Here is a 10,256-nt window from a genome sequence, read left to right on the forward strand (position 1 = left end):
AATAGTTACAAATTAATTTTAATTTTTTTTAATCAATTTTTTTTTTTAAATTGGATCCAGCTGAAGTGGTTAAGTTCCCACAACCGGATTTACCATGGTTCAAATACTAGTCAAGAGAAGTACCTATAGTTTGTGTTCAAAGAGTTATCTCCGATAAAATCTACCTGGGTGTGGAAAGATCATGTAAGACCATTATCCTTTTGGCAAAGTCGCAAAGATGCAGTTGGCCGTTGAAATTCAGTAGTTCAATCACACAATCTACTTAATTACAGGACCCTATACATGCCACCTTTTTTATAAATTAAAAAAGTCACTTTCCAACAATCTTCGCCAGACCCGTTGAAGTGCCCTTGAATTTCACCAATAAACAAAACCTTTTTAGAATTGCAACCACAAAGCAAAGACACGTTTAGAGTTTTGACTAACCCCTTCATCATGGTGCTTTAGCCACTCTAATATAGAATTCTCAGTAGCTTTGAAGTCAGTTGAATTTATTTCCTTCATGTCACTAACTGTTAGATGGTACTTTATCCATTTCCAAGTCACATTTTTCCATCAAGCTGTGCTCAGAAATGTTGGCTTCACAATGCGTTTCCACTTGCTGTATTTCCGATTCCCTGTCTTTCTGAGTCTGGATGTCATCTTTCGATACACCACAGCTTTGCATTGTCAAATAAGTCTTGATGTGCTGACAAGCATTTCAAATAGCCAGAAGTTACAAAATATTACTGATATGTATTATATGAAAATGAACTTTGCATAGGTTTTTGATACACTCAATTTCATTCATTAATGATAAATGCTTATTAACACGAGAAAAACTTAACGGGCTCTATTCTGGCGACGATACTGTAGAGGTATGTTTGGTTGAGGGATTTCATGGGATGAAAATTTTCATGAATAAGCTCCATGTATAAATTTACACACAAAAATCATCCATTAAAATTTCCTCCATACTTATACCCTGTAACCAAACACAGTGTTAGTTACAATTTACAACTTGTTGCTGAAGTACCTAGCTGTTTCTAATCTTGCTCATTGACCATTATCCACTCTGATTGATCATTGGATAGAAACACAGCATACAATGAACCATATGTATCAAACAAGCTATCAAACTCACATTTTCTGGCAATTCATTTTTTATAGGCTTCAGCTTATCTTTAGATGCAACCTTTAAAATAGCACCCTGAATTTCAGATTCGATCTCTTGAGTCAGTCCTATCACCTCGCAGAATCTACTCCAATCAAAAGGTAATCCTTCTTGTGCAGCTTCCAACAGATATTCAGCAACAGTTTGCTCTTTTATAGGAGCTGATCTACCTGGAAAGTTCTGAGATTACAAAGATTTTGTTTATTTGAATTCATTGGTTTGGTGGAGGAAGAAGCAGGGGAAGGAGAGGGTTAAGCAAGAAGTCAAAGACACATGAACGATAGAATAATGACATACAGCAATCATCTGAATAGAAAGACCATCTTCATGCCACATTTTCCATGCTTCAAACTTTGCTGGTGTCAACTTCTTTGAACTGACACTGTAGATAATTTCCTTACTTCGTTATTTAGTAAATTAGCTTCCCCGTCCAATGATAAGTTTAATCCTTGTGACAGTTGCTGGATAACTCTAAGAAAATGATCTCCATATGTTGTTACTAGGTGCTGCAGAAAATAGTCAGAGCAATTCATTTAGATAATAGAAAGAAGAAAACAGCATGCTTTGGTTTTGGTATGTAAACTATTGTCAAATGATTGACCAATGAAAGGATTAATCATACTGCACTCTAACATCATTGTAAATGCTGCTGAAATACCTACTACTTAATACCTATAGTACTGGCTTCCATGTAGGGGAAAAATTCAGAGAGAATTTAATAGACACTGAAATCCAGCAGAAGAATGGTTTGATTATGATTGACTATCACCCATCAACATTCATTATTATGACAAAACAAATATAAAACAATAGATATTTTAGAAAAAAAAAAATAGAAACAGAATCAAGAATCAAATAATTTGTCAAAAACTACATAAGCTTTTTTATTAAAATTGTGAAAAGAGTGTCCAATGCATCAGGGAATGGAACTCCATAAAATTATAAACCTATTAGTTCAGTTTTCATTAAAAACCAGAAAGTAAGGAAATCAGCCAACAGCCAGGAATAGAAACATCATGTGAACCAGCATTGAGTTTTAACAAACAATGGAAAACAAGAACTCAAATAGGAAAATTAATTCTAACTCTCTTTTTTCACTCTACCAAAAAGAATTCTCATTCCTTTGATGTAATATGGTTGTTTATTTTGGGTTTTACTTATTTATTATTTATTAACAGAGAAAGAAAAATTACTTAAAAAGTATTCAATAGATGCCTTCAACCTTGTCAACCAGACTAAGAAAGTAAAATGGGGATAAATTCCAATTCTTATCACAGGTGTAAGGATAGAAATCAAAATAATCATTTTTGCAGCCCTTAAGCTTGAAAATACAGACCAAAATCAGGAAATTAGAATATCTACCTGATTCACACCATCAATGTTTGCTAGCCTTGCTTTTGTAGATGGTCTTATAAGAGTAATTTTTTTGATTGTTTGATCGCCACATATGGCATATCTACAAAGAAGGTAAAAGAGCTTTATAAAAAAAGTATCGATCAAAGGAATTGCAAGAATTGGTTGCCTTAAAAATGTTTCAAAAATTAATAAAAACCTACGGAGCAGTTCCAACACTTGTTGCAAGCTTTAATCTTTCTTCTAAAAGCATCTGGTAGAGCTGTCGCTCAACCTGAATAGAGGGTTAGAATGCAAAGATCTATTGTTAACGGATGCCAAATGTGTACGGCATATGACATAAAGCTAATGTATCTTACTAACAATAAATGGACGGTAATAAGACCACCTTTCCATGGAGCATTACCGAGGAGGAGAGGAAAAAGTTAGTTGAATAAACATAGTGCCATCGAATTACCAACCTCTGAAAACCAGAGTTTTTTATTCTTCTTGTGTGCTCATATTTTCCTCTTCTCCGAGCAACTCAGCAGTCAGTGGTTGATAAATGATAATCAGGTGTAGAAGAGGCCAAAAATTGTTCTCCTTTTAAACTGACACTGATCCATGAAGAACACATTTTATAGCTGGGTATACATTCACTTTGAAACATAATAAGATCTGGAGAAACATCAGCGCACAATAAAAAGTTTCATTAATGGAATTTAAATAATTAATGTAGTCTACCCAATAACTTGAATAACCTAGCTTATAGTTCTGTACACATCACTGACAGTTTCCTTCAAATAACCTGTGGATCAGTAGAAGACAATTATAAATTGCATCTAGTACTTTTTGGTAATGGCATTTGTTGTATAAAAGAAAACGTTCTGTCATCGTGTTAATCATAAATTATCCTGCCATATGTTTCTGGGATAAACCAAATGAACTATTTAAAGGAAACTCCCTATTAAAAGATCATCCTTTCAATCAAAATATATGCCAAATTCCTAATCTTTCCCATAAGAGTTGTGGGTCGAAAAGTATGTCATCAAAGGGTACAAGAACTATATTCCAACCAAATAAACCAAATAGTGGCATAGACTGCACTACCACAAGATATTTGGCTTTCTTCCATTTCCTAAAACCATCAAACGATAACAACAGAAACTGGGTACGTTTTTGCACTCTACATACCATGAGCGATCAATTGATGCCCGAGTGCTTTCCACCAGTTTGGTGCGTAAGTTTTTCCAAGTCCATGAAGGGGAAGCTTATCAAACTGAGCATCGAGAATCTTTTTCGCCTGCAAATACCATTATCAGCAGTTCAAAAAAGTATGGAAAGTACAAGGGTAAGATAATGGAGAATGTGTACTGAAAAGAACACAGTTACATACCAAAAAATGACTCTAAGTGAAGTAGTACTTTTAGTTTAAACAAAAAAGTTAATATTTTTCTTAGCTTTAATTTTGAAAAGCTTACTCGAGACCCACGCAAGATATCAATGGGCATATTAAGATCCCATTTTCCCTTGCATGAATGAATGCAAGCCATTAGAAGAAATGCTTCTCTAGACATGTCGCGCTCCTTCCTTGAGACTGTGCAGTTATCAAAGTTTCCTGCAACAACATATGAAATAAAATATGAATATGTTACTAAATAAGTAACATGGGACATTAAAGATAACATATTCATAACCAGGATTCAATTTATCAAGCGCAACAAGGTAATCATCAGTAGTAAAAATTACTATCTGACATGGTAGTCACTTTCAAAGTCTGAGCCTTGACACAGTAAATTATGATTGCTACCTTGTGATTCAGAGTTCATAAGCTCAAAGGCTGCAGATCCTGTCCTTTCCGTCTATAACAAGTCATTAACAAAAGTACTAAACCAGAACTCTTAAGAACTAACATCTTTTCTGCTCAAATAATGATACTGACAATAATTAGACAAATTGTATTGGTTGGTAGTAACATGTTAGGCCATGTTACACTTCGTGTGAAGGTCTAATTTGTCAGGAACCTTGGTATCAAGAGACAAGATCAATATGAAAGAACAAAGAAACAGAGTACGAAGACCATGTTTTCAATGGGGAGCAAAACCAAAGATGACATACAATTCCCACTACACAAAGAAAATTAAAAAGGGAGAAGTAAATAACATGCATCGCAAGTTAAATAGATGCAATGGATTTTACTAGGTTAAAGCAAGGCAAGAAAAATGCTGCTTAAGTGAAGCAAATGAAAAAGAAGGCTAATAATGTAGCTTAAGCTTTTATTTTACTAAAACTGTATGATTATATTAAAGGGTACAAGTGAAAGCCAAACCACATCTATCAGCTGGATATTGTTCCCCAAAGTGTTCAAGCAAGAACTTTCTCCTGCAAGTTGCAAGCACACAATAACGTTCAGCAGTGAGCAATGACTCCATAACAGCTCTTTTTTGGGTTTCCTGGCAAATTGGAAGTCGGAATATATTAGGCAGGAAATGGTTATAGCTTGTAATGTGAAATATGCATGAAGTGGCAACTTCAATTGTAACACCCTAATTACCCTAAGCCTTACCTCGCGTCGTAAGGCAAAGGTTAATCAAAGGTTACGACAGATCTAAGCTCATACATATAATACATAGAAAGGAATAATATATTCTAGAAACCCGATGACGGATACAGCTCAAAACAAGATTTGAAAAGCGCAAAACGTACTCACGAAACTACTAACTTAAAGCACAAGATATATATATAATATAACAAAAGATAAGAGTATAATAGGATAAGAATCTAGCCACGGCTCGCGGAGTTTAAGCCGGCTAGTTACATATAGACATACAGAAATTTGGAGTTAAAAACAGCTTATACAAGTTTTTCTCTCTCAATACAAGCCTCTAGGCAAAAACAAAATACAAAAGATGAGAGAAACTAAGCAAAATAAATCAAAAGACTCCCAAAACAGAATGAAGATCCTCCGCTCTGTCACCACCAAGCAACTCACCGAGGTGGATTATGACATGCATCTGAAAAATACAACAGAAATATGTTATGAGAACCGGAGGTTCTCAGTATGGTAACAGTGCCCAGTGATGTAAGATATAAGACTCCGGGACGCTAGAGGCAATCCTAGAACGTCATATTCATCACAAGATTTATCTTAAAGCATAACTAAAATAATAAAGCATCATTCAAAACTTTAACATATTAAAAGGGTAATCTAACTTAAAGGATTCTATAACTAACAATTCTCCACTGTCCCATAGCTTTCACCAACCTATCCTCCATGCGATCCCATCGCCACCGCCTTCCTAGCCTCCTCAATCCCAGTAGAAAACACAATTAATTACAATGCAAGTAAAACACAAGTATAGACATATATTTCAAGTAATTCAAGTAGGCAATTAGACATGTTATACACATAGGCAATCAATTACAAGTCAGCAAAGCATACAAACAGATAGAAGATGCATATGATGAATGCCTGTCCTACTAGCTGTATATCACATTGTCGGTTCAACTGCCAACCCGACACATCTCCATGGAGATGTCGCCCTTCGGAATCATCATTGGGAACCCCCGAGATATGGTGCTCGGAACACCGTCCAGAATTTTGTGCCTGCACACTCTATTGATCCGAAGGGATGCGAGCGAGATAGTCTTGCCACAGACCTCACATCTCAACGTAAGCGGGATTAACCACCGTCCCTGTCGGGCGCATAGCGTCTCATCAATCTCAGTAGAAAACAGTAGTTTAGTGGTTTTCAGAAAACATTTTCAGCATATCATGGATCCATCATTTCATTTCGAGTCCTCGATTCATCTCAACCGCTGTTAACTCAACATTTCCATTCCAAGTCCTCGACTCATCTCAACTGCTGTCAATTCAACATTTTCAATTCTGAACTCATCAGTTTATCAGTTCTCAATTCATATACCAATCTACCTTCACACACCATCAAACCCATCCTCAGTACACCAGAAACCTAAGCCTCCGTTTTTTCTAATTTTTCAAAATAATATCAACTAAATCTCTTAGGTTCTTTCCCATGTTTTAGTACCCAAAATTAAGCCCAAGAGTCTTAGAATGGTGTCATAGAAGTATAGAATCTTGTTGGGAAGGTGAAATAGTTGAAAACAAAGTTTAAGTTTGAAAAACAGGGCATGTGCGTACGCACAGGGATGTGCGTGCGCACGCCCAGGAAAATTTTCAAAATGTGTGCGTACGCATAGGGGTGTGCGTACGCACAAGTACAAAATTCTTTAATTCTGTTCACTCACACAAGGTGTGCTAGCGCCCTCAACAGATTGCCCTTCCCAACGTGTGCGTGCGCATAGGCTGTGCGTGCGCCCAGGTTGTAAAACTCCATTGGTTATGTGTGCGCACAGGTCGTGCTAGCGCTGCCAATAGCAAGCCTTCCCTTGTGTGTGCGTACGCACAAGGCTGTGCATGTGCACAGGTTTTAAAAATCACACGGGTGTGCGTGCGCACATATCAGAAATCACAAAACTCTGCAACATTGTAGAATTTTAGATTTTGACACCAAACTTTCCAAAATCATATCTTCCTCTAGCAAAATCGAATTTCTGCAAAACTTAAACCATTTTAAAGCTTGTTCAATCATCTTTCATTTGGTATAAAAAGCATTGAATTTCAAGTAAGGTAGCTCAAGATATGATTTATGGAAGTTCACCAAAATTTCCATTTTTACCAAAAGCTCACAAGGTTCAATTTTCCCCAATCCTCAACTAAAATCATACCAAAGCCCTTCCGAATTCTAATTTACATTATAACTCACCCCTTTAGGTCACATTTCACCATTCTTACCAAATTTTTCTTCACATTGCATTATTCTCAATCTCAACATCAAATGTATAACACTATAATCGATCCTCATTCAAATTTTCCATTCACATTACCATTTCATCAACCTCAACATCACATATATCATACGAAGCCACTTTTCAATCCACACAACCATTCATCATCATCATATCATTATCAATCATCATAATTAAACTCAAAAATCATCAACCCATCATAATTCATCATACATCATCATTCAACAACTCAACAACCATTTAAATTCAAACCTATCCTATAGGTCCCTAGCCTAAGTGTCCAGAAATATTATATACTACATAGAGAAAATCAAAACCATACCTTGGCCGATTCCCAATATGCCAAAAAATCCAAAATTGAGTGCAAGCTAAGCTTCCAACCACAAGCAAGCCACCAATATAATTCCACAAGCACCAACAAGCTCTAATAATTGCCAATAATCATAACCTCAAGCTATAATACACATAAATCATAACTAATCAACCTAGGGCTCAACATAATCATAATTTCACAAGGGTTCAAGAATAACTCACCTTACCCAACAGTTTTGGAAGAAAAGCCCACTAGTAATCAAGTGCTAGAGTGTACCTAAACACCCAAAACACAAGATTTCACTCAAAACCAAAACTCCAAGATTCGAATTTCATAAGGACATGAAACTGGACAGAAAAATTCAAAAATCTTACCACAAATCTTAAATAGAAGTGACGGACTCAGCGAGAGCTTCGCGTAGCCGCTAACGGCATGCGAATCGGGCACCGTAGCTCAAGTTATAGTCGATTGATTGATGAGGTGAATAATGTTTCTCTCTTCTCCTCTCCCTCTTTTCTTTTCAGCTGAGTGGGTGTGTTTGTGAGTGTGTTGTTGCTGAATGGGTTCATTAATGAACCCTTATATATGTTGGGCTTGGGCCCAACTTGGGCCCAATCCAACCCGTTAGCATTTTTAGCTCGTTTGGCCCAACTTTGGGCCAAACCTTTAAAATTAACGCCTAGTTTTCGACTTTAAATATTTTTCTAAGGTTTTTGACTGTTTTCACTTTTTTCTCGCACAGTACCGGGCAGACTTAAACCGGTTCGACCGGTTCAGCTGTCAGTTTGCGGTTTTTCTCGGTTTTTTGCAGAAAATATATTTTCTGACTCAAAAAAATTCACAGAGTCTAAAAATCATACTTAAATCCTCAGATTGTCATTCTAAATTGTCGGATCCTATTTTGGGCAATTTAATTATCTAATTAGGCGGTTAATTAGGTTCGGTTCTTTCACTCTCCCCACTAAATAAGAAAATTTGCCCTTAAAATTTAGTGATTACCTAAGAAAAGCTTGGGATAATCCTTTCGCATCTCGGATTCCAATTCCCAAGTATGCTCTTCCACTCCTGCTCGCTTCCAAGAAACTTTAACCAACTGAACATCCTTTCCTATCAGTTTCTTCACACTAGTGTCGTTGATTCGCACTGGTGTTACTTGAAAAGTCAAGTTCTCCCTCAACTCAACCGACTCAGGCTCTAACACACGAGTCGCATCCGACGTGTACTTGATAAGCCACCGGCCTAAATCGCCTATACACGATATATATGCAAAGGAGTGGAATATATATAGATATAATAGTGTAATAATCATAGGGGACCAGTCGCGACTTGCGGAGTTTAAGCCGACTAGTATATACAGACATACAGAGTTTGGAGTTAAAAACAACTTATACAACTATTCTCTCAAATAAGCCTCTAAGGCTATAAAGATAAATATACAAAAGATGTGAGAGAAACTATAACAAAGAAAAACATAAATAAACCAAGGAAGAACCATGCTCCGCTCTGTCACCATATCCGCAATCTCACCGAGGTGGACAATGACCTGTATCTGAAAAATAACAACAAAGTATGAAATGAGAACCGGAGGTTCTCAGTATGGTAACAGTGTCCAATGATGTAAGATGTAAGGCTCCGGGACACCGAAGGCAATCCTAGAACTTCACATCACATACATATATTCAAGCTTAGAACAAAATAAATAAATATATAAAGAATTTAAACCATAAACCGGGTTATATAAACTTAGGGAAATTCTAACTAATATTAATCACACCGATGTATCTCACAGCCTACCCTAACCTCCGTGCGATCCCATCGCCACCACCTACCTAAGCTCCTCAGCACCAGACAATCACAATTTATGCAAATAAGTAAAACACAGATAATATTCATATACAACAAGTAGTCTAAGAATCAGGTAGGCATGTTATACAATTAGGCAAACTCAAGTAAACAAAGCATGCAAGCATACAGAAGATGCACATGATGAATGTCTGCCCTATTTGCTGTGATATCACATGTCGGTTATCGCCAAACCCGATAGAAAATCCGGTCGATAACTCCCGGATTAGTCTCTCTATTGCGCATAAAGAGGAAAATTCTGAGGGGTGAGTGCCCTACCACCTTCCTCTGGCTATCGCATAATTCCGTGGGTTAGTGCCCTACCACCTTGCAATCAGAGAGAAGTCGCATTTTCAGGAGGACAATGCATATCGTAATCACATATTCACCACTCTTCCTTCTCTCTCAACCAACTCATCCTCAGTACACCAGAAACCTAAACCTCCATTTGCTAACTTTTCAAAGTAAATCCCAATCAAACCTCCTAGGACCTTTCCCCTATTCCAATATCCAAAAATAAGCCCAAGAATCTCAAAATGGTGTCACAAAAGCTTACAAGCTTGTTGGGAAGGTAAAACAATTGAAAACAAAGTTTAAGTTTGAGAAACAGGGGTGTGCGTGCGCATGCACAGGAAGTTTCAAAACGTGTGTGTACGCACAGGGGTGTGCGTACGCACAGGTACCAAAATTCACAATGTCTGTTCACTCGCACAACCTGTGCTAGCGCCCCAACAGACTGACCTTCCCAACATGTACATGCGCACAGGACTGTGCGTACGCGCAGGT

General features: G+C 37.0%; 1 pseudogene across 1 annotated transcript; it reads right to left on the bottom strand.

Moving 5' to 3' along the window:
• Positions 1–290: 290 nt before the first annotated feature.
• Positions 291–9,444, bottom strand: LOC107617003 (uncharacterized; annotated as a pseudogene). Its single transcript, XR_015899656.1, has 13 exons — positions 9,429–9,444; positions 8,628–8,876; positions 7,394–7,434; positions 4,815–4,938; positions 3,967–4,103; positions 3,680–3,788; positions 3,230–3,293; positions 2,978–3,102; positions 2,710–2,807; positions 2,516–2,609; positions 1,451–1,659; positions 1,112–1,333; positions 291–688 (listed from the first exon to the last, which is right to left on the bottom strand). The product of XR_015899656.1 is annotated as an uncharacterized LOC107617003 (transcript).
• Positions 9,445–10,256: the final 812 nt, after the last annotated feature.

Source organism: Arachis ipaensis, chromosome B9 (genome assembly GCF_059453495.1).
Source record: "Arachis ipaensis isolate K30076 ecotype BB chromosome B9, ASM5945349v1, whole genome shotgun sequence".
NCBI lineage: Eukaryota > Viridiplantae > Streptophyta > Magnoliopsida > Fabales > Fabaceae > Arachis > Arachis ipaensis.